The 25,351-nt window shown below is 42.1% G+C and overlaps 1 protein-coding gene across 5 annotated transcripts in view; it reads right to left on the bottom strand.

Moving 5' to 3' along the window:
• The window catches only part of mgat4c (mgat4 family member C), a 64,262-nt gene that overhangs the window by 13,264 nt on the left and 25,647 nt on the right, over positions 1-25,351 (bottom strand). For 2 of the 5 annotated variants that reach the window (XM_062461772.1, XM_062461775.1), the window contains exons 2-3: positions 22,467-22,537; positions 16,945-17,032 (exon numbers count right to left, since the gene is read on the bottom strand). The gene's annotated coding sequence lies outside the window, so the exon portion shown is untranslated. Of the gene's footprint in view, positions 1-5,350; positions 5,417-16,944; positions 17,033-22,466; positions 22,538-25,351 lie in introns of all 5 variants that reach the window. The other 3 variants (XM_062461773.1, XM_062461776.1, XM_062461777.1) reach the window with 3 other exon arrangements.

A 25,351-nucleotide genomic window follows, 5' to 3' on the forward strand; every position in this document is an offset into this window, starting at 1 on the left:
TGTGCATGTCTAAGTAAAACACATATACTGGAAATATTATACTTCTCATCCAATTTTATGTTATTAGGTCTTATTTTATTATGGATCACCTCGACACAGAGGTGTTCCAAATTCTATGGTATTTACTCAAAATATTACTCAGAATTTTACTTTGTTTCAGACTCAACATGGGTTCCATCTTCCCAGCAGAAGTTGGTTGAAAGATTCTTTTCTGTAGTCTCAAAGGCACCAGATTGGTCAAACAAAGATCGGAATATATTACCAGCATTTCAGTCACATGAATCACAGAGGATATTCTTCCTGTGCAGAATGTTTTAAAGATTTACATGTCTGCTGCTATTAACTACTAGCCACATGCTCTCTTTTGGTTTGACCGCACTGCCATTAATTGTAACAATCAGATAAATGTCAGTCCACACTTAGGTAATTTAATTATTTAGCTATGTTCCCATTGGCATGTGTTGTAATTCATTCTCTTTTTGCAGAAAATCCCCCAGGACTCTAAATTAGATTTACATCTGGGCTTTGGGCAGGCAGAAGAAATAGACATTGATCCACTTTTCCCTCAGTGCTCCTTGGATAGAACATTGCTGATGCTGGCTTACAAATATAATGTAATTCCGTTGTCTTGGGTAGTATACGAAAATGATACACATCCAACAAACGCATACCAGTCAATAATGCTGGATGCCATACTTTTTTGTGATGGCTTAAGTGCAGTTAGAATACCCACAAAGAAGCTTGACTGCTTGTCACGTCCACTACCGTACTCTTTGCCTGAGTGTGGTGCCACTCAATAGGCAACTAGTATCTGTTGATTCGAAGATTGCCAAGATTTGCCAAGAACCTATGTCAACACCAACCGCCACCTGGAAAAAAAAACTGGAAAACCAACCACAGATGGGAGTGCTTGACAGAGCTGAGGCTTTCATCCAGCCCACATGTTTAAAACTACAAGGTACACTTTAAGACACACCGACCTTTAACAAAGACCACAAGATGACCTGTGAGCCTCAAATCAAACTGTGACGAGAATAAAGGTCAGGAACTAAACTGAAGTCCCGATGGGATGGTTAGTGTGAACAGTGTAAGCTGTGAATTGTACCTCAGACAAATGTCCATTCTCTGCGCAATTACAAATTCTTATTTTAATGTTCTGCCGCTCCGACAAGAAATAAATACAATCTGCAACAGTCAAATTATGTACTTGCAAAGACAGTTGAGTGAAAGTAAATTATGTCGAAGGGGAAATCTTAGGGGCATGTCAATTCAGTGTAATCACAAATTGAACACCATTGAATTGGGCACCGTCTATGTTTTAGGATTCTGAAAGTCTCAAGTTTTCCACCCATTGGCTTTGCTGTAGAAAACGTTTTAAGATTTCCAACCTTATGAGCGTGTCAGTTTTGAAAGCTCCATGCATTACTAACGTGCCAGAGGGGTCTCACAGTCATCGGCACACTAAACCTTCTCACAAACACCCAGTCCAACATTGACTGCCAGTTGTAATTCTCTCAGAAATTCTCTTGGACGATCTTCAGCTTGCTAGACACCAAATCCTGTTTATCTGTCAAGACACTCCTCCTGATACCACAGCGAGAGCTGTCATCAGTGTCCACTTGACACCTGGTGCTCGGGGCGGAGAGTTGTGGATCACCACCAGGATCTGACAAAGCTGAGACACAAAAAACTGTGTTTGACATATCAATAGGAGTTGTGCTAGAGGACATGTTAATAGTTTTCTTATTTGTGTGGATGTGGAAATTTGGACAATGTCAGAACAATCAAGATATTCTTCAGCATGATGCCCAGCCTAATCACACACCAGTTTGTGAAACAAATACAATCTTTGGAAAGATATCTTCATAAATATAAGGTTGTTTCAACGCTTTTCTTTTCAAGCGCTTGCTTGGCTCAGGAGCCACACTCAAACACAAGTCTGTGGCAAATTGTCACTCAATTGATGATGCGGACTGCCTCTATACATCCTTCTCGCTTCACGTTCAGACAGGGAATAGCCAAAGTTTGTCAGTTACAAGCAGAAAATCAGATGGTGCTGAAAAGGTTAGTGACCCAGGTTTCTGGTAGAGTGGTTTACATGAGGCTTGACTGTGTAGTAGATGCTCAAGGCTGAGGGTGTATGGGACATAATAAGGGGCAAATGACAGCCAACTGTGACATTGCAGAGTGCCAAGATGGCAGCCAATGCAGACTCATGAGCCAAGGTGGCAGTGGAGGGTGAGATAGGCCTCTGTGGGCATGCTGGGTAAAAAGGAGAGGAGATGGGCAATGTGAGGCTCGAGTTGGGCAGATGGTAACCAGTAATGATGGTATGGATTTGCAAGGAGGAGTGGATTCATCTTACACTCTAAACTTTTTTTTTTGCGTTTGGTCAACCCAATTTGTTTTTCTGTGTTGAGCAAAACTAAAATTAAATGCTTGTACACATTCAAGTGGTCTGAGTCAACTTTGTTTTCAGTTAATTTAACTTCATTATATTAACAAACGTAGACAAGTCCATCCAGTATTAAAAGTTGTATTTGCACAGGGATACTGAGCCAACTGAACTACAAGTTACAGAATACCAACAAAATGGGAAATTACAACTTAATTTAATAGCCAGTATAGTTATTAGTCATTAGTTAACCCAACTAGTTGGTTCAACTTTAAAAAGCCAATGGACCCACGTTACTTGTTTATTCAAATTAAGTTAACTTCTAAATGTTTACAGTGTATGTAGGGATTCCAGCCTTGGAGCAAAGGCTTTCAGGGAGACATTTTTGAAGAGGCTCTTTTAAACAAGCTGTCTTTTCTTTCAACTACTGTATGTCAGCGCTTAAGTGATAGATTGAGTAAAGTTTGGTTTTCCATATACTGTTAATAGCAAACGGAAACCTTTTACCACAGTCTTGACCGTGTCTCTATTAGTGGGCTGACACTAATCAGTAATTAACAAGCAAAAAATGATTTTGTGCAAATAAAGTTTCCAAGAGTGTGACAAGAATGTTACCTAGCATCTGTGTGGTCTGGAGGATAGTCCTTGGGTCAAGGGAGAGCAGAGGAGACTGCGGTTTTCAAAATCAGCAGGGAATGACATGTTTCTACCCTTACTGTACCATGCATCAGATAATTAGAGGATAACAGCTAAATTGTCTGCGGCAGCTCTGTAGACAACAATAGATTAACATGGCAAAATAAGAGGAGCACTTTAAATGGAATAGCCATAAAAAATATAATATTCAAGAGTACCCACTGGTTTAGTTTAGTGACTGTATTTGACGTATGAGTGTCTTGAAGGTTAAGGAAAGATTACATTTGTGTTGATATTTGAGATTGTTTTTAAGTTTTAAATTTAGATATTTAAATTGACAAAATATATAATTTACACTACTGTATGTCATAATTTGTGTTGACAGGAAGTGATGTGTGGTATCAGCTTTACATAAATATTCTGATTGGTTATTCTTCGGTGTTGACAGACAAAATGTGTTTTATTAGTCCTGTGCACTAATTCCTTCAAAATAGGAAAATCGCATGTGTCTTTTATAAATATACTCATTAGACTTCTCTTTGCGCGCACAACAAAATGTGTCCTTTATTATTCCCCCCAGTCTCTCTTTCTGCCTCATTTGGTAGTGATGACAGTTGACAAGCCCCACTGATTTTTTCATTAACAGCTCATACCGTCACCAATGGGTTGGCGGTACACAGGAAATGAGTGTTCATATCAATATTCCGGAGGACATCTTACACATAATGCATTTCAAACAGGCAACGACTGAGCATTATGGTTCCCAGGGGGAAGCTATCGATCACCCTGCATTATCATTATTGATTCCTGCGAATGAATCAAGGAGATCAAAATAAGCCAATGCTTAAGTTTGTCTGTTAACGCAGACAATCAGAGTTCCTGGAGTAATGCAGGGGCAAAGTACCACAAGCTGACTTGCATCATGGATCACAAAACAGACGACTGGAAATCTTTCTCCTCGGGTAATATTCCGACTACAGCTTTACTGCCAGACAATAGCACAATTGGAATATTTAAAGATCCACCAAGTATGTAACTATCTATGTGTATTTAACTTTAAGTACAGTAGATCTCATATTTAACCCTGACCTAATTTTTCATGTCATGGTTGGTAAGAGGCAGCATGCCACTATCTGTACTTTGTATGGGATCAAATCTATTCTGTATTTTTGCATCCCTGATGTTGAGGGCCATTAAGGTAAGGGTAATGGTATGGCTTGTGACATGTTTATGGTTGAAATGTTCTATGTTCTGTAGTGGAAATAAAGACCTGCATCATCCTACCGGTCTGAGCCACATAAAAATGGCTATTAGCCCTCCAGTCAACAATGCCATTTATACATTCACATGACAAAGTATGTTCTAATGATGCTAAATATGTGTGCAAAAGTGGTCTTAAAGGTATATTCAGAAATGCTGTCAAAGTTAGATAAACTGGGAAAACATAAAAAAGTGCACTGAGCATTGATTTGGGCAATTTCATGTGGTTTCCTTGGCAACCTGAGCACTAGCAACAGGATAGGATGAGATAGCGACAATGAAGCATCTGGTTCACAGACATCACAGGCAACCGGGGTCTCAAGGTCTTGAGTAAGCACATTCACATTCTGCCTGGGACCATCTGAGGATCTGTGCCTTATCCCTTTCCAACTCATCACCAGGCCTAAGACACCTCCTTCATCCATTTGTACTTTCCTCAATCCAGACAGTGTCACAGTTCAATACCAATTAATCAATACTTGCTGTGAAGCACACAGTTTCTACTAATCGTCCACTAAAATGGCTTTACATTCCAATCTTTTATTGTGCATAAGAACCTTTAACTATTAAACCTGGACATGGCTCCTCCAGGGCCTAACTTTTGTCATGAAGTGCTAAATAATAATTGGCTTACCAAAGGTTAATTGCTCAATAGATACTCTGCCATTGTTTAATTGTGCTATTAAATGCCTGAGCCATGGCCCTTGATTTTATAGTGGCTTATTTGATTTGGAACAAACTAAAATGCAATTTGGTGTCCAAGTGACTATCAAAAGAAGAAATACACTATAAAAATTGGTCACAGACAATAACTCATGTTCAACAGATTCGGTTGATTTGGCTGAAATGGTGACAAGCTTATATCTCAACCATACATGAAAATATGCTCTAATTAAACATCCTTTGCGACTGTGTTCTATTGTTCTTGCTAATTTTGTCTCGTCTTCACAAGTCAGCATAACAGCATGAAGGAGTTGGCTGTCCCAGCAGTTAATGAGAACATAAATCGCACACTGCCCATCATCAAAATATAAAGATGAAAACATCTAAACGTGTTACCTGAGCGTCATGAATTGTGTTATGATACCTATCAGCGTCGCCAGCAGATTTATGTCAAGGGACCTCCTGTCAAGGGTGCATCATAAAAGAGACTTTATAAATAATGACGACAACTTCCACTTTGCCATCTCCTAGTTTGGAAGAGGTCAGCAAACAAACTGGTTTTGCTTATCGAATCTCAGAGTCTGGGTCCAGCGGAAACATTGTTTAGCAGCTCAACTAAAGCACAATTATCTTGTTTGTGTGGAGTTTGTGTCCAGCCTCCAATGGAAACGGTGACCCAATTACATCAATTGATTTACCTTTTTCGTTCCTAACAAAACCACTTTCTGGCACTGGCGGTTATATCGATGATAATTACTTAATTATCCTGGAGACTTATGCTGTGAATACATTTTAGACATAATACTGCGAATTGGACATGCACAAATAATTGCAACTCCAGTTCACAAATGGAAAAGAATAATGCATATGGTAATAAAACAAATGCTGCAGTTATCTGGTTTGACAGTAATATGAAATCAATCCAACATCTGTGGTCGTCGCAGCAATAAAGACAAAAAATCAATAAGACCATTCCGAGACTAATGATTGGATGGGCTACCTGTCAGTCTACCTACCTACCTGTGCGCAGTCTGCCCTCCACTCATTGTGCATTACTGTAGTTTTCAACCAGGCTAGGCAGAGGTATTCTAAACCAAGCTAGAGGTGCTAGAATGGCGGAGAAAGATCAGGCGATAAATCCAGTTCCAGATTTCAAAGTTAAAAGACAAAAGTAGTGAGTACTAACGTTAGCCATGTTTATATTCATTATGATAGTGTTGTGTGTGTTCTTACATATGAATGCGACATGGAGTAATTAGTCGAAAAAAAGATGCCGCTCTCTCAAAAGCTCTCTCTCTCCCTCGTGGACTAACTAGACTAGTCTATCAGCAGTTCATGTGTTTGTGGCTTTGAAGGGAGGAGGTGAGATATTATGGGTTGAATTGTTTGGAATAGAAGCTAAAATAGCTAGCTTCGCAAAACTTGCCTACCTGTGGAAGAACCTGTAATTTTGTAGTTAAGATCTGTAATAAGCTTTTGAAACGGTCCTAATACATCTTGCTTCTACATCCCTATTATGGGAAAAAACATGTCAAGGCACAAAAGTAGAACATGATTGGGTTCCTGGAAAATTAGCTCAACCACCACAACCCTGCTGTGTTTGCTCTGAGATGTTACTGTAGAGACGTTTGACAGGGTGTCACAGCACAACCGCCACTGCACAGCCAAAACTGCCACATAGCCAACACTCCTGACCTCTCGGCACCGCTGAAGAACTACAAGTGCTTCCCATCTCCTCTGACTGCTCAACCTGTCAATCTGCTTATTCAGAAGGTTCGCCCTTCCCTCGGAAAAGCTAATTTTCCCTTAGCCTCGGCCAAGGCACTAAGTGTCACTTCAGTTTAGATTCCACCACCTCCCTGCAGCTTCACACAAAAGCTCCCATGGTGGGGTTCTGTCTTTCATTTTCAAACCACTGTCCTATTAACCATGTAGGGGAAGATGTATTAAAAACTTCCCTCGTATTGAAAAGGCGACTCTAAGCCTCAGCTTTGTGCCCATACACAGTGTGAAACCAAATTCTACACTGACACTTTTGTGGTGACATTTGAACATCACTTTCCAGCATCAATAAGACCTGATATCAAGCCAAAAAGAAGTGGTTGTTACCTATTAGACATAACATTTGTAGATGCAACTCATAAGTTTGTCGTTTGGTCTCATTTCTCCTACCTCAACAGTCATATAACTCGAATCCTTTTGGAGTGCAATGGCTTGTTTACAATCATTCTTTGGAGTGCAGAGGCTGTTTACAAGAAACCCCCTCTACTCAGTTCAATCATTTGTTGCCAGCATTGTGGAGGGTCTGAATCTTAATACAGCCTGATGTCTGTCTGGTTTTCAATCTGCTACAGGCTGCAGGCCTGTCTGAGAGAGTAATGAGAGCCCAGTTCTGTCACAGAGGTTTCCTCAAAGATGGCAGGATTGCAAATTCATGGCAGTAGTTCTCTGTCATTGCAGCTCCCTTTTCTCAGCAAATCAATTCTAATTTTGTCCTCAATGTTGGTAACCTGTTTAAGGTTCTGTTTCATTCAGGCTTATTTGCAGCCTTCCTGTCACACAGTCCTTCAGCCATGTGTTGTGGGGGAGACCTCTTAATAGGCATGTGATCTCAGTAAACACCCAAGAAAAGGTAGAAAACACCATACTTTCATTGCATGTCCATTAAGCAGGGTTCGTTTTTCACAACCGAGTATTGATAAAGAAAACATGTCCACAGGTTTTGCTGGACAGAACTTAACTGATCTACACTGCTGTCAAGGTAACCATGTCAATGGATGAGTGCATGTTATTGGAGCACTGGATATGCCTGAGGCATCATATTAAAACAGGGTCACAAGCCAGCTCTACTATGCTCCCTGTCGAGGTCTGATATCTATGTAACATCTATGTTTGGTGAAGGGTCCCCATTCTAGGAGGGTTGTTTCTAGGCTGCAAATATCCCTGTATCGCACAACAATTTTAGAAAGGAAGGCATTTTCTTCAATAACTTGTATAGGTTGCAATTAAAAACTAGGTGCAGTACAGGATATTGATGTAGAATGTTATACTTTACAATGTATTGATACACATGCACATATTGCATTTTTCAGACAACCTACTCACAATAAAACAGTTTATGCAACGAGTCACATTAAGAGGACTTGAATGAGTCTTACTGCAACGGGGATTGAGAAACTACGCAGAATTCTTTATACAGTCACCCTGTTAAGCAGTTTCATATTATATAAAAAAAATCCATCTAAGTTGGCAGGCTACTGACCTAGTGTCCCTTTAAAAATAAAGAAACTTTGAAGATGACCTAGTGACTGTCACTGATGTTTTGTTGAGGGAATTCTTAACGTGTGTGATAACCTCTGTTTGGAGGAGAGAACTATGCCTAGACATTAATGGGTTTTGCTTAGTTGGAAGAGGGCCAGAAAAGAAAGCTCCGTCAGGATTAGTGGAGCCAGTCTCCACTGACTCTGAAGGGACTGTCGGATGCTCTGCTGCCTGGGAGTCGCTGTACGTTATCAGCTATCATCAAAGATGCTGTCAAGAAAATGTGAAACTGGGGCTTCCAGAGGCTGTCTGAGACGCTAGACTCCAAATGAGACAGGCTTATTAATTCTTCAAAAGCCACACAGCTTCTTTTTTCCCCAAGACTCATTTTGGTACATTTAAGGATGATAAAAGCTCAGCCAGCGCTCTCTCTCTCTCTCTCTCTCTCTCTCTCTCTCTCTCTCTCTCTCTCTCTCTCTCTCTCCTCTCTCTCCTCTCTCTCTCTCTCTCTCTCTCTCTCTCTCTCTCTCTCTCTCTCTCTCTCTCTCTCTCTCTCTCTCTCTCTCTCTCTCTCTCTCTCTCTCTCTCTCTCTCTCTATTACGTTCTCCCTCTCTCACATGCATCATGCATAATGCAGATGCAGACATTTTGTTGGTCTGCAGAACACACTACTCCTTACTATATGAAATAGCTGTCATGTTTGGAAGTCTTTCGTGGGAATGGAAATAAGATTTTTAGTTTTATGATCTCAAGATAAAGAAGCAAATACTTGAAGAAAAATCTATTTCTATGGGAGCACTGTTAATATAGCGTAGGCATGGTCAATAAGCTTACATAGGCTACCCAGCACACAATAGATGGGTTTCACTAGGAAAACGGAAATGTTTTAGATGTACTGTAGATGTAGAGACACGCAATCTACACACATCTGTTCCACATACAACCAGAGCACTAACTTGTTAGATATTTGACCGAAGCTGTCACGCACCAGGGATCCGCATACTGTATTGGTTTTCACTGACTGGAAAGAAAGTTGGATTTGGTGCTAATCAATGTCAACGCCAGTATGATTTTTAATGATGGGTTGGTTCATCTGTAGTGGTTTTAGATTGTCCTTGAAAAACAACTGTTTTGACAACAGTAAAATTCCTAACATTCCTAACAAAGAGTTCATTGGTTCAAAATCACCTAGATACTGTGTGACATACAATCAGAGGATCCCTAGTTGAATCAGCTATCAAACAGCTGCATATTGCAAATTTTTTAAATGGAGATCATGGTCAATACACATTGAGAATAATTTCCCTCTTCAACACCAGAAGTGAATACCTCTCAAAATGTTCACTAAGATCAATTAAAATGGCTGTGAAGAGACCATTAAAAAGCGATGCAATACCTTTTGCAAATCCTCTCTATTGCTGAGCATGAGATTACAATATGTGGAACATCAAAGCTTTAATTATCTTAATTACCCATGCATTTGCATTCGGGTAAGATCCTTGAAACCAAATTAAGATCCAAAGATTTGTGCAAAAAACAACTGTTAAATGCACATCATCTGAATGATATATGAGACCATTAATGGTCAAATTCACCATGATTGGGAGCCTTTATTACAGTTCACAAGGAATATCTTAATGACCATTTTTACACTTACAGTAACAAATGCATATTTCTCAACCTCACTTGTTTCACTGAAAAGGTAATTGCAAGCCTGGAATATATTATTTCTCCACTTTAAGCAATGGGACGATTTCAACTAACATCTTGCTAAAATACCCCAAATGCCTTTTTTTCCTGTTTTTACTTCACAAGGAAGACAATTTAGTACAGTGTCCGCTGCTGGTTAGAGTCTAAGCACAGCAACTAACTTTGTGACTGCTGTGACCTGGCATCACGGAGTGCTGAGGATAATCTGACAGTTTGGCCCTGGGGCCCTCTGTGTCTCAATGAACAGCAAAGGGCACTCTGCGGGGCCACGCTACTGGGCTGAGAGCCCAATTGGCCAACACGCTGTGGGTGCTAACCCACCAGCCACTGCAAAAAGCCATAGGTTAACGTAAGCCACTCTGGTATTGCAGCCCATTGACTCCAGGCAGATGGGTCGAGCTCCACGACTGAAATGAACCTACTCCTGCACACAAACTATCCCCTGTGTGCCATCAACTCGACTGCAGGAAATGGCACTTAAGCTGTGGGAAAATAAAAACCCATGCAACATCTCTGCTCATTCCCAAGGATGGAAAGTGGCATTCCAATATGGAAAAATGAGAAGAGGCAATCGCTTTGCTATGTGTTTACTGGGGGGAAAAAATTTAAGCTGCAGCGTTGTGAGCAAAATACCCACCCTTTCAATGATCCAACAAAACTCAATATCACCAGCCTTATCATACAAGATAATGGCATCTACAATGCAGAGATGGGGCATCTGTTTAACAATAAATTGATGGAGCTCCCGCAGCCAAAACGGAGAGAACACACAGCAACAACCAACGCAACCATACAGCCTCAGGCATGCTCACAGCCATGTCACTTTCTCAACCTGAGTCCCTCAAGGCTGTGAACAGCGTAGACGATACTTTAACTTGAGGAGGACTTTGAAATGGAGGTAGGAATATTAGGGCGTCGAGGAATACTCTCCCCTGTGCCGAGGCTTTCCACCGGCAAAGATAATTGTCTCCCTCCCTACCCCAGAGAGGTGGGTGTATTTCTATGACCTATTACTAGGCACTCCCCACCCTATATTGCAGCCGGATATGTCACAGCGGTCCTCCATAATTACTTTGGCTGATAGAGGTGAGAGAGGACATTTGCATCAGATGAGGAACTAGGTAGTTTGGTGTGTCCCCCCTTTCCCCCCTTTTAATGTCAACTTAATCTCTAAAGGTTGGAACTGGCACCTCCGCTGTACATATCTTATCAAGTTTGCTGAATCAGTACTTTGGAAATGGGCTTGACCTTGATTTTGAAGGAGTGCGCACATTCTGTACTGTAAGGAACCTATTGAATAGAGGTGCGTGTTCGGTTGCTGTAATATATATATTTTTTTACTACAGATCACTTCAGTAGGATAGCGAGAAGAACACTGTGTAAAATATATTAGTCTTTCCAAAGGACTTGCACAAAACCAGGTCAAATCCCATTAATCCACAATTTGAGTTAATCTGGTAGCCTGGGTTTAATTATTTGATAACTAATATATTTCAAGATAAAAATGTATGCTGTTGGAGCTTTCTTGTAGATGCACTTTAAACGCATTTGATCATTTAAGATGCTAACAAGGTAGTAAGACTGGATAAAGGCAATACCTATTTCTTATGGTGGACTTGCCTATCCTCGATTTGCCTTCCATGGACTTTAATTCCCACACCACCCCCTCACACCATTAGTGTCTGTGCATCACACACTCTCCATTCTTTTCTCAGAAATTCTGGTACCACATTTTTGCCTTGGGGCATGGAGCACGTACCCACACCCTTCCACCTCCACACACTCACACACCCACACACATTCACCAACCCACACACACACAGACACACACATGCCTGGAGCCAGGCCCTTGTGTGCCAGTCTACCTCAGAGTAGCTGGTGCTTGGCATATAAAAGAGGCTCCAGTGGGTTCGGTTCCTGCCAAGGCTCTCTTTTGATCTGCAGCCAGGTTATGACAGATGATCTACATTAATCTCACTGCCCCCCCCCCTACTTACTCTCTATCTCTCTCCCTTGCTTGACACAAGAGCAGAGTCCATTTGTTTGGAGGGATGATGCTATCAGGTATATTGTTTTACTTATTCTCTATACATCCCAATACTGGAGAAGTTTAAAATGCGTTGGTTAGGAGGAAAAAACATACTCGGAATGCTAAACCCATAGATCAAGGGTTTAAGCGCTATTGAGAGATTGAGACACTTGTTCTTTCTGTTTTTGGTCTCAGTTTCTAATAGCTTAGGTGAATCTTGGGGCCATCTAACAGTGTTCCAAGTTTCCATAAAATTATGTTGTGTTTCTGAAATAATGTTATGTATTGCTAACTAAAATGTAGATCCCAATGTGGTCTTCTGGTCATTTGAGTCACGCAGATCCCATGAGCGCATTCAAAATGAACTGTAAGTTGAAAGGCTTTATAAAGAGTAATGGAGTGGCTGAAAAGCCTTTTTTATTTGAATTTTCTTAGAATATTAGAATTTTCCTACAATCTATCACCACAAACTACTAACACACTAATTTAATTTCCAAGCAAATAGGTTTAGTTGCGTAACATTTTAAATAAATTACAAACTGCCAGTGTCTCCTCTTGGGTTTCATAGAGAGAGTGAAAAGTTTGGGAAAACGAACACATGCAAAAAGAGGATGTCCCCTTAGGTACTGTGGTAAGTGCACTTCACCTAAACAGTATGTTCCATAAATTGTATCATAATGTGGAGAGAGGTAGTGGTGAAAAAGGTTTTGCCATCAAAGGATATGAAGATAGTGGCTGGGGATGGATGAGAAGGGACAGCCTGTGATGAGGCTATTCCATTAGAAAATCACAGCCAGCTGTTATTTCTAAAGGGGATCATCTGCTTATTACTATGATTTCCATAAGGAATAGTTTGCCACTGCATTATTTTGCATGGCAGGCAGCCGATGAAAGGTGTGACTATGCTAATGAGAGAAATGTTTTTTTTTTTTTTCAGCCGGACAGACTCTACGGACTTCAGCAAAGCAATTATTCACATCGTACCTCCACTGTACATATCTTATCAAGTTTTCTGAATCAGTACTTTGGAAATGGGCTTGACCTTGATTTTGAAGGAGTGCGCACATTCTGTACTGTAAGGAACCTATTGAATAGAGGTGCGTGTTCGGTTGCTGTAATTTTTTTTTTTTTTTACTACAGATCACTTCAGTAGGATAGCGAGAAGAACACTGTGTAAAATATATTAGTCTTTCCAAAGGACTTGCACAAAACCAGGTCAAATCCCATTAATCCACAATTTGAGTTAATCTGGTAGCCTGGGTTTAATTATTTGATAACTAATATATTTCAAGATAAAAATGTATGCTGTTGGAGCTTTCTTGTAGATGCACTTTAAACACATTTGATAATTTAAGATGCTAACAAGATAGTAAGACTGGATAAAGGCAATACCTATTTCTTATGGTGGACTTGCCTATCCTCGATTTGCCTTCCATGGACTTTAATTCCCACACCACCCCCTCACACCATTAGTGTCCGTGCATCACACACTCTCCATTCTTTTCTCAGAAATTCTGGTACCACATTTTTGCCTTGGGGCATGGAGCACGTACCCACACCCTTCCACCTCCACACACTCACACACCCACACACATTCACCCACACACACACAGACACACACATGCCTGGAGCCAGGCCCTTGTGTGCCAGTCTACCTCAGAGAAGCTGGTGCTTGGCATATAAAAGAGGCTCCAGTGTGTTCGGTTCCTGCCAAGGCTCTCTTTTGATCTGCAGCCAGGTTATGACAGATGATCTACATTAATCTCACTGCCCCCCCCCCCCTACTTACTCTCTATCTCTCTCCCTTGCTTGACACAAGAGCAGAGTCCATTTGTTTGGAGGGATGATGCTATCAGGTATATTGTTTTACTTATTCTCTATACATCCCAATACTGGAGAAGTTTAAAATGCCTTGGTTAGGAGGAAAAAACATACTCGGGATGCTAAACCCATAGATCAAGGGTTTAAGCGCTATTGAGAGATTGAGACACTTGTTCTTTCTGTTTTTGGTCTCAGTTTCTAATAGCTTAGGTGAATCTTGGGGCCATCTAACAGTGTTCCAAGTTTCCATAAAATTATGTTGTGTTTCTGAAATAATGTTATGTATTGCTAACTAAAATGTAGATCCCAATGTGGTCTTCTGGTCATTTGAGTCACGCAGATCCCATGAGCGCATTCAAAATGAACTGTAAGTTGAAAGGCTTTATAAAGAGTAATGGAGTGCCTGAAAAGCCTTTTTTATTTGAATTTTCTTAGAATATTAGAATTTTCCTACAATCTATCACCACAAACTACTAACACACAAATTTAATTTCCAAGCAAATAGGTTTAGTTGCGTAACATTTTAAATAAATTACAAACTGCCAGTGTCTCCTCTTGGGTTTCATAGAGAGAGTGAAAAGTTTGGGAAAACGAACACATGCAAAAAGAGGATGTCCCCTTAGGTACTGTGGTAAGTGCACTTCACCTAAACAGTATGTTCCATAAATTGTATCATAATGTGGAGAGAGGTAGTGGTGAAAAAGGTTTTGCCATCAAAGGATATGAAGATAGTGGCTGGGGATGGATGAGAAGGGACAGCCTGTGATGAGGCTATTCCATTAGAAAATCACAGCCAGCTGTTATTTCTAAAGGGGATCATCTGCTTATTACTATGATTTCCATAAGGAATAGTTTGCCACTGCATTATTTTGCATGGCAGGCAGCCGATGAAAGGTGTGACTATGCTAATGAGAGAAAAAAAAAAATTCAGCCGGACAGACTCTACGGACTTCAGCAAAGCAATTATTCACATCGTACATTTTAGTACCTGTTTTCTGAGGTGAAATCTAAAATGGCATTTGGTTATGACCGACCATATTGTTTGTGTTTTTCATTCTTTTTGACGACCCGTCCATTGATTTGACGGGCCAGCACTTTTTGTGTGTGCCGTAAATTGGCAATCGCAGTTGTCACATTAGCGTTCAAATGGCAACTCTGACGCTTCGGTATGGGAGGGTCATCTGCGCTTCTCAATGGAGGAGAGAACGCTATCATTTTACTCTCTTAAAAGTCCTTTTCCCCAGCACTGTGCATGTCCAATCTATTTCCACGCAGCATTGATCTGGACATATAATCAAGCCCCTTCTTTCACCCATACGTCGTCTGCCTAAAAGCCTAGGAAGAGATCAGGATCAGGATGCATGAGGGGGGGAGACCCAGAGAGTGAGAGAGAGCGACCAGTACACTGCCTGCCTCGCCTGTATTGACTTCATATTTGCTGAACCTATATCAATCAGCCTGGCTTTTATGCGCCATCAGGGGGTTTCAGTCTTTAGTCATAAACCGCTATGGCACACATCATGTCATATTCATGACAACACTACGGGGAATGACAAAATCCTTGTGTATTTCTCGTGGAAACACCACAGAATTAATGACACGACGGTTGTTACACTTAACTTCTTCAACGTCTAAAGATATGCTTTACAGTCATGTTGTGCTAATTTCGTATTGCATTTAATAGCACAGCACGAAAGATGACTTGCCACAGCACCATATCATTGATATGATCCACTCAAGAGGTAGTTAAAGCTCAGTCGAGAAGTCATTTTATCCATCCATCTCAAGCTCCACATGAGGAGATCTACATAAAAGTCGTCCTGACAACGATGGTTATCGCAAGCTCTCCTTGACGGACACTCACTTTGCTATGCACAGCTGGGGCAGCTGGGACAAGTATGCCTGTGATCTTCTTTCAAGCCTCTTTCCTCCTCCGTTTTCCCTGATTTGGAATCTGAGCACACAGCTTTCGGTTCATGCTGTCCTGTAGAAAGAACAGCTGTTTGCATGAATGTTTAATGAAAGGCCCACATCAGACTGCGGTTCCAGCAGATGCAGATCTGGCGTGGATCACCTCCGTCTCGACTGAATTTCGTTTAAAGTTCTCCCTCGCTTCGAATGTCAAATGTCTAATTCATTTGAGTGCTTCACTTATCAGTCGGCGTGCACAAGGAGAGCTGCTTGACAGAAGAAGAGAGTTGCTATGCTTTATAGTTTAAGTGTGTAGACTACCACTCACTACCAGAGTTTATGTAATCTTTACATTTACATTTAGTCATTTAGCAGACGCTCTTATCCAGAGCGACTTACAGTAAGTACAGGGACAGTCCCCCCCGAGGCAAGTAGGGTGAAGTGCCTTGCCCAAGGACACAACGTCATGTGCACCGGCCGGGAATCGAACTGGCAACCTTCAGATTACTAGCCCGATGCTCTATCCGCTCAGCCACCTGACTCCCTTTATCTTTAGTCACAGATATAAATACTGGGGCTGGTGCATCGAGCTGACAAGAAGAGCAACTGTACATTTGAAATACGGCAATTATCCAGAACACTTCCGTTTGTCAACTATTTTGCGGAACAAGTTGCTACTTGCTATCCTGAATAGCAAAGCAGCACAAAGTCAATAGGAAGGCCTGTATACAGTTGTTCTGCTTGGTAACTGTACCATCTGTACCAAAGAAGTGTGAAAAGCATTGACACCGACAAAGTGTAAATGTTGGCAATCAATATTTATCCTCTTGATAAACCCCTCTGGGCAAGCACGCCCCTTCAGCTCGCCAACACAAACACAGCTTTGTGGTTTGGAATCTGTCACAGTGTGTGGCTGAAGGGCTGAGAACACAACCTCCCCTTTGCAACTTGGAGTGTCTGCATTCTCACAGAGTACATGCATTGTTCCGCAGCGAACGACCAGACGAAGAACAGCGCTTGGATAACGGTCCCATTCTGTACAGAAGACATTTTTGGGGAGCAGAAATGTGCACAATGTGGCCGTGAGACGACAGTTCTGAGTGCGTTCCCCTTCCACAGTGTGATATCACCGTGAGACTTCACGTTGACCATCTGATACAGTGTGAGCGTTAGAGCTATCAATAAGAAGAACTGTAGGAAGAGCCAAACATTTGAAACAAAGGCAATTCTGTACATGCATGACAGGGCAGTAGTTACCTTGGTTGAGAAGTTAGACAGATGTCTGGGAGAATGTTTGCTGGAGCTGCAGATGATCATGGGCTGGATCCATACTCCTCAATAACATCTAGGTAGATAAGAAAACGTAGCGACAACAAGCAAACACATTTTTCTGTGCTGTACTTTGACGTGTAGCGCACCTTCGTGTAAACTGGTGTCTGTGTGTGCGTGTGTGTGCGTGTGTGATATGCACACGAGTGCTCCCAATCCTGCAGTATGCACATCGATGACACACACCCATTCTTTTGTGTGCAAGTGAGTGTGCAATAAAGTCTACTTGTTTGCACTATCGCACAATGTTCAATAAACAAGTCCCTCATCTCCCGCAGCAGCTGCGGTGTCCACCAGGCTCCACCACTCAGTGGCTCACGGCACAATCCAATCTCAGGAGCCCATTGGAAAAGCTGGATTTGCAAAGGATGCCCAGACACTCCTGACTGTCGTACTGCCTCTCTCTCCCCACAGAGACACTGACGGTGGTGATGTGACATTGGGGCGGCACTCCCACAGCGAGGCAGAGTAATTGGCTTGCAATGATGGGCCATAAACATACATCACATGGGCGGCGAAGCGACAAGCAGACAGCTAACTAATCCGCCAGCTCCGACCCTCAGCTGCCGCTCGGCGCGGGTTAATCTTATGCGAGCACACTCGCATGCGGCCGACCGCTCGGCTCGTTTTTTTTCCTTCGGCCGGATGTTCGCGCTTCCTGCACACGGGTCAGCACTCAGTGCCGTTATCATAACACACGGAAAGGGCTCCCCTCCTCCTCTGCTATAACACTATCACCATAAGATAGAGGATAACACTATTTCCCGGGCATCATCCTCAGAACACAAAGGATGCCCCCTCTCACCATTACCATGCAGTAATGTATAATGGACTCCATTCAGTCCCCTGGCACCATCACTCTCACATATATGGGACGTCCTTTCTCGTCATTGTTATTACCATACAGTGCTATCTAATGGACTCCATTTTGGTTCCCTTGGCCCTATAACCATCACACAGACCGCTTGATCCATAACCATGAGACTACTATCACAATAGGCAAAGAGACCCTGTTACTCACAAATGCAACTAGGCGGAGCCGGCATTTCATAGAGAAGGGTCACACGCACTGGTCACGCTGCAAACGAGGACAGGAAATTGAGCACAAAGTAAGTTCTATTTTGTAGTTCTTCTCTACACACTCCCGTTTATCGGCTTGGAAAAAAGAAAGAAACATGCAGGACTGCGTTTTTCTGACTGCAAATTTGACCTAAAAAAGAAACACTTTATATCCTGTTCATTGTTCAGATTCAGGCAGACAGGTTTTAGAAAAACACTTTCTCCCTAAGATGACCACAAACCCAGAGGCCCTCATCCCTCTCTTTCGCTGTACAGATTGGGTCTTTACGGGGGAGAATGGAGGGAAATCAGGATGAAAAGCGAGGGTTTGGGGGTCCGAGACGCCCTCTCATTATTCAGAGAGACACTCGAGGCCACAGGAAGTGGCACACTTCATTTTTCTTGTCGGACTTGCACTGGCTCGCTGGCGTGTTCACAGACAGTAGAGAGACTAAGGAGTATGGGGGGGGTGAGACGTGCGGGTTGGGGGTTGGGGGAGCACTCAGGATGGACGCCCTTTACTCAGCCTACAGCATTTAGACTACTCAGGCTCAAAAGGAGACCAGCTGAGAGGTTAGGCCTCCTGGGTAAGAACCATAATGTGATTTTCAATCTGCAGACTGTTTCAAGTATTTTGGCTACATTTTATCCGCTTAAAGTTTTTCTGTCTTCGAAAGACCTAGCCTCATTATTGACAATAAATATTGTTTGGGAATAGTGTCATTGGAAGAGTAATGGGTATTTTAATAGCAAACTAACTGTGGAGTTTCACAAAAGTTTCTAGTCCAGCTCGGTCCAACAGAAAATAGAAATAATCAGTCATCTAAAGGCGATTAATCATCCCTGGAAATTACCCAACATACTTTAAATTGGTTACACACCATGGCACAAGGTCTTGCATTTAAATGTTCTCAAATGAATATTCTGCAACTGTGATCAATTTCTCCCTGTCCACGTCGAATTTGACCTTCTGTGGAACTGAAGGTTGGGTAGAAAGAGGAAGGGATCAGGTGTTTGGAAGAAGCTCCGTAACGCCATGGCAGCCTCATTCCAACACGTCCCAGACTGTGGGTCAGAGCGAACGGCACGAGTGTCAGACAGACTCTGTGTTTGCCTCCTAATTGGGATAATTTATTGCCCTAACAGGCAGAGCAGCTGTGGCTTTACTGCACAGCACCAATTTAGTCCAGATGCTGATATGAAAGGCATGGCACAACGTGACTCGGGGACGAATTGTCTGCATAACTTCTCATCTGAGTAATTAATGTTAAACAATGTGGCACAAGCTGCTTTTCCAACGCCACTTCTTTCTGTTGATGCCGAAAATGTGATCTTGACACAATTCAAAGTAATGTTTCTAAAGGTGTTCTTGGAGCTGAGTGTGGAAAGCAGAGATTGAAATATGCTCTAGTAGATCGATGGCTGTATTAGCTCAAGAAAGTAAGAAAAAAAGAAAAAGATATTAGCTGTGTACAAGAATAGATGATTGTGAGCTTATGTTCCTGGAAAATATGGAGCACAACTCTCCGAAATCAGTTCACAGAGAAGACTACCTTCAGGGCAAGGATCACTCCAACATACTGTGGTTGGCCTTTATTCCTTCAGAGATCTCGAGATGATGTGCCCCGGGTACAAGCACAAATGTGAATAAAAAACCCTGCAGAGGTCAGTAGTTACTGTTACTGATATTTTTTTATGTGAAAGCACACCAACAAAACAGTTTCCTTAGCAATTTTAATACCTGTCTTCCAAGTATGAAGAGAGGTATTCTTTTTGTGTTACTGTATGTCATTTGATACTGTTGACTCACTGTGTAATGCAAAAAAGACTGTGGCAACAAGTCAACAGATCTCAATTATCTGTCAAAGAGCATCAATATTAAAGATATTCACTTCTATTCCCTTATTTAAAGACAATCCAAAGACCAAAAATATATCTGACAAAAGACATCTTATATCCCAGATCTTTCCAGATGTCCTAAATCCAACGTTTTTTTTTAAACAATATATTGTCTTTGCTTTCTTCAACTTTTTGCTTTTTGCTAACTTCATACCGTTCAACGATTGTTCACAAGTGTGAATCCTGTGTTGACAGGAGTACTGGACTACCAGACCATGTTACATAGGCGCTACGTAACTTTGGTTCTACATTGACATTTCTACAACTGACTTTTGTGCCCTGAGAATGTTGTTATAAAATGTGTGGCATTTTAAATAATAGATGAAAAAGGGCAGTGTTTGAGTTAGCTTTCAGATGAGCAAACTTTGTTATGTTGTGGCCTACTCAAGAGGTGAGAGATTAAAGGAGTTCTTGCAGCTGCATTCTCTGTTAAAATTCAAACTATCTGGAGCGCTTCCGAATCCCATTACCATCCCCTTCCCATCACTGACTTCTGATCCTCAAAACAAAAACGAGAGCTTGTCTGTTGAACCCATACCCTATCTGGTGTCTTGTTCCACCCTGACACTCCCAATGTCTCTCACTCATTTAAATTTAGTCATTTAGCAGACGCTCTTATCCAGAGCGACTTAGAGTAAGTACAGGGACATTCCCCCGAGGCAAGTAGGGTGAAGTGCCTTGCCCAAGGACACAACGTCAGTTGGCATGACCGGGAATCGAACTGGCAACCTTCGGATTACTAGCCCGATGCTCTATCCGCTCAGCCACCTGACTCCCTTTATCTTTAGTCACAGATATAAATACTGGGGCTGCTCAGCCAACTGACTCCCTATGACTCCCCCACTCATAAGGAGAAGGTGTGCTTTAGCCTGGCTGAGCACTGAGCAGCTTTGTCTGGAGAATAGAAAGTGTTCAGTGTTTTACAGTACATGGATAATCACTCTGACCCAATTAGCTTTCTTTGTTAAATAAAACTCTAATGCCCTTCATATAAACAGCCCCCCCCCCTTGAGTTTTTACAGTACAAAGTGATTACAGATTTAATTAGCTAAGGACCTTGCTTCAGGGAGAATCATGAATCCATATTGATATTTCGGCAGATTGTGGAGATAGGGCCTAGTCTACATGACGAGTTATGGAGAAAATGCCGAAAATTGAACGAAGTGATGATTTGCAACTTTTACTTGCTCCTGTTTACTCTTCTCCCCCGAGGCTAATCATTTTATTGCCGGATGAGGCTGAGAATTATGCAGAGCATGGCAGCGATCAATGCCGTCTCACTGCTTTGGCTGGGATCTAAAGAGGTCTGCTGTTAGGGTGGCAGCATTTCAGCTTTTGACATTTAAGAATATCCCTCTACTACTGTAATCTCTGGGAAATGTATGAAATGTTTGCAGACCAACAGAGACATCTTTGTAAGTGGAATACTAGGCATGGTTGGTGTTGTGGAGAAATTGGCACACTTCAGGTCTTGTTGTTCAGAGAATATCATTGCTAATGTATTTTGTATCACAGTCCAAATATTTACTTATTTGTGTATGAAAATACATTATAGATTCATAATCATAGTTCATCTCATTTTGATAAATCTTGTTTCAGCAGTGTGCCTTCATACAATTAAGCTCCAATGCAATGTATATTGCCCTTCGTAAACTCCACCATTAAAAGCACAGTCATATGATGTGATGAGCTGTAAGACATTAGAATAGGGGTGGAGTGAGGTGTCAAGGTGACTCGTCAAACTTCCCGCACATATAAATATTTAACCAGTGTAACACAGCAGCTCCCAACCCTGCAACACGCCCCCGGCTTGGAGTGGAATGTGAGCGCAAAACATGGAAGGCGAGAGCAAGAGAAAGAGAGATTGAGATAGAGGGAGAGAGAGTGTGAAAGAGAGAGTGTGAAAGAGAGAGAAATAGAAAGGGAGAGAACCGCCCCCCCCCCCCTTCCCCCCCCCAAAAAAAGATACCTGTCTTAGGCTTCATCTTGCAGCCCAAATATCAGAAGGCACGGATGACAGGTAAAACTCTCCAGTGTCGACAGTGCTGCCTTACAAGAGAACTGGAGCTGTCTCCCAGCTCCCCACATCACAGCGTCAGGTAACAGCCATGACAGACGCATGGGAACACATTTAAAATTAGCATGCACACAAACATGCACACACACACACACTCCTATGGTTCATAGCACATATCCCAACATACTACCACATGCAGATACCAACGTAAATTAGGCTATATGCACAACTCTTTTTCCTCAGAGAAGATATCTTATCAGACCAAATAGCTGTCTCAAACCACATATCACAGACATAACCCGGTACGTGTTCAATGATCTAATGTTCTCTTAAGCAATGAGTAACCCAATGTATTACCCATTTCATTTATGCATTGATGAATTGGGTACATATGATTTAAAACAACATTGCAAGGGACTCGCCAGTGTCAACGTGTACAGGGGTTGGGACAGTAAATCTATCCAAAAGCACTTACTTCTACTGCTTATCCTTTGGGCCATTATTGGTTGGCGCCCTCACAGATCAAAGTGGCAGTAGTCTTCAATCCTAAATGAAGAAAAAAAAACATTGTGCTGTTGAATCACAGTAAAGAAGCCCTTCCACGCACGCACGCACTCAAAGAAAATAAAACAATACTGCGTTGTGGCTTTACGTGTGGACAGTTTTTAGGACCCGGGGTAAGAGAGAAAAAAGAGAGAAAGCGTGTGTGTATATGTGAGAGAGAGAGAGAGAGAGAGAGAGAGAGAGAGAGAGAGAGAGAGAGAGAGAGAGAGAGAGAGAGAGAGAGAGAGAGAGAGAGAGAGAGACATTGATTTTCCTCCTGAAGTGCCAGTTCATCATTCGCTGAGACACATTCTATCGATCCTCCCGTCTTTAGTTTGTTTGTAATTTTGGGGACTCAAAGCTGGTCGCTATGATAGATCCCTCGATACGCCACTCGCATCCCCAATGAAGAATGGAAGGATCAAAAGATGTGCGGGGATGACCTCATTTTGCAAGGCGTTGGTGCTCTGCCGGCCTTGTTTAACGGATGCTTTGGTTGACTGGAGCATGTGCATGATTCAGTCTACAATACAGTATAAGGCTTACCGTGTGGTAAGTGCTCATGGAAATGAGTTGGCTTATAGCTAACTTTTTGGAAAATCCCACTACCGGTACCCAGGCTAAAGTCTCCCCAAGCTCATCAATGGCATCACATTTTCCATTTCAGTGGATAACATTTTCTCATTATGTCTTTTTTATCTGTATGCATACCTTTCCCATCACTCAACACAACAGACATCAAAGTCATAGATCAAAACCCTAAAGCCAATGTCGTTTTAGTGCAGTAGATGGTTATCCATTTTCTTCTTCTTTGGTTCTCTCAACCTACAACAGTGGATATTTGTTGAACGGTTGCTCAATATTGGCAGCATTCACCCACACAAAACCCAACTTGGCCTTGAACGTGGGCCGCAGACCGTCGACACAACCTATACCCATCTCAGGAGACACCCCAAAGTCAGTTACTAGCACTGCATTGCAAAGATTGAAAGAAGGCTGCCTAAACAACAAGGGCACGTCACACTCAAATGCTGATAGTTGTTGATCTGATTATATCACTATTGCATATATGAGGTGGTCATCGAGTTTAGCGCCACTTTGTGGGCAGATTAAAAGGCAGCCCTACCCACGAGCAACGTGACGACACCAGTTACGCAAGCACACTTCTAGGCACGACGAGGTCTCTCAAGTCAACACACTTTGAAAGACTGGATATAACTCAAAGGCTGGGGTGTGACAGGACCTCTTCTGAGTCAGGTTGCCATATTCGCTGCGTACAGCAAGCAGAGTTTTGCCAAAGCGTTCTCCCTTCAGAACTCCCCAGGTTTTTAAAATGCTATTTACGCTTAATGGCCATGCTCATTAGCGAGCGTCCCAAAAAACACACTCCGGTCATTACCACGCACATTTTGCAGTCAAGCTACACGCCGACATCGTCTGTTTGAGTCATCCGTCACAGCCCCGTTTCTTGGCAGTTGGCACCAGCCAATGCAGAGCACAAATCTTCTAATTATCTGCAACTATCTTCATCTCCTTACACTGGCTGTCGGCTTGTTTTGACAAGGCTGTTGTATCAGTGTAGTACAGAACCAGGTTTGAAACAACATCAATCATGTCTCTGCCACAGAGGCCACTTGGGGGGGGGGGGGGGGGCAACCTAGGCAGTGATGCAAAGAGCTGCACTTTACCTTGGCGAGAGCCTCCTGAGAAAAGGCTAGGAGGAGGGCCGCAGGAGAGAGAGAGTGTGTGGGATTGACTAAGGAAGACAATAGCACTCAGTTCCCTTTCTATTATTTACTTGTAGGGCTGTCAAATAAGGCCAAATGTTACGAAATACTTTTGTGGTATGTAGTGAAAAACAGCTCAATTGAACCTAGTGTTAAAGGCTCGAACATTTCTACAAAACGAGGGTTCTATTTCTGATAGGGCTTTGCAAATATCCTATTTGAACATGGGGAAGGAAACTGTAGAACGGACAAATAAAATAGAATTGCTTCTTTAACCATTTTTATAAGGATAACCCATGTCTATAGAGGTTTTCAAAAAAAGAACTGAGTGGCAATCCATTACAAGTCTAGGAATACATTTTGATATCTGGATATGGCTTTAGAATTGCTGTAGAATTCTCCATCTGACTTCATATCTGTATTGTCTTTGGATAAAAGAAATAAAGCAGACTGTGTGGGTGTGCAACAGCTCCTATCCAAGTAAGAAATTAGAGAGGCAATGAAAGACCAAGAACGAGTGGGTGAGGAAACACACTGGCGATCCTTTGTCAACTGCACAGCGCCATTTAATGGCCTGTAAACCCCTTTGCAGGAAAATAACAAGCAATTAGCATACTGAGTGGATTACAAGATTGCTCTGACTCCTGGATTAATGTGTGCACTTAATCTTCTCATTGCTAAGCGATTGTTGGATATGGCCATTCGAGAGCAACACATTTCTTCTCTGTCTGTAACCCAAGCTCCTCAAAATAAAAAAGAGATTTCCTCCACGGTGGTCGTGGCACTAATATGTCTATGTGTGTCCAATGGACAGACTGCCTTCCCTGCATTTCAGATGCAGAACCAGAGTTGTCAAAGGTTAGGCTACTTTGTGTTGCGGTTGTCCTCTTCCAATTCCATCATGTTTCTTGTGTTCAATAATGCTGTTTGTGTCCTATGGTGTTTCAGGTAATATGGGCCCATTTAGGCAGGTAAGCACAGTAAAGGCCTCTCGTTAGTCCAATATTTTCCATTAGCTTGCTTTTACATGCTTAATGTGTTTTGTAATGTCTGCCTACCATTCATTGTAAAATGTGTATTTGTGTATTTA

The sequence above is a fragment of the Osmerus eperlanus genome, chromosome 5 (assembly GCF_963692335.1).
Source record: "Osmerus eperlanus chromosome 5, fOsmEpe2.1, whole genome shotgun sequence".
In the NCBI taxonomy this organism is placed as follows: domain Eukaryota; kingdom Metazoa; phylum Chordata; class Actinopteri; order Osmeriformes; family Osmeridae; genus Osmerus; species Osmerus eperlanus.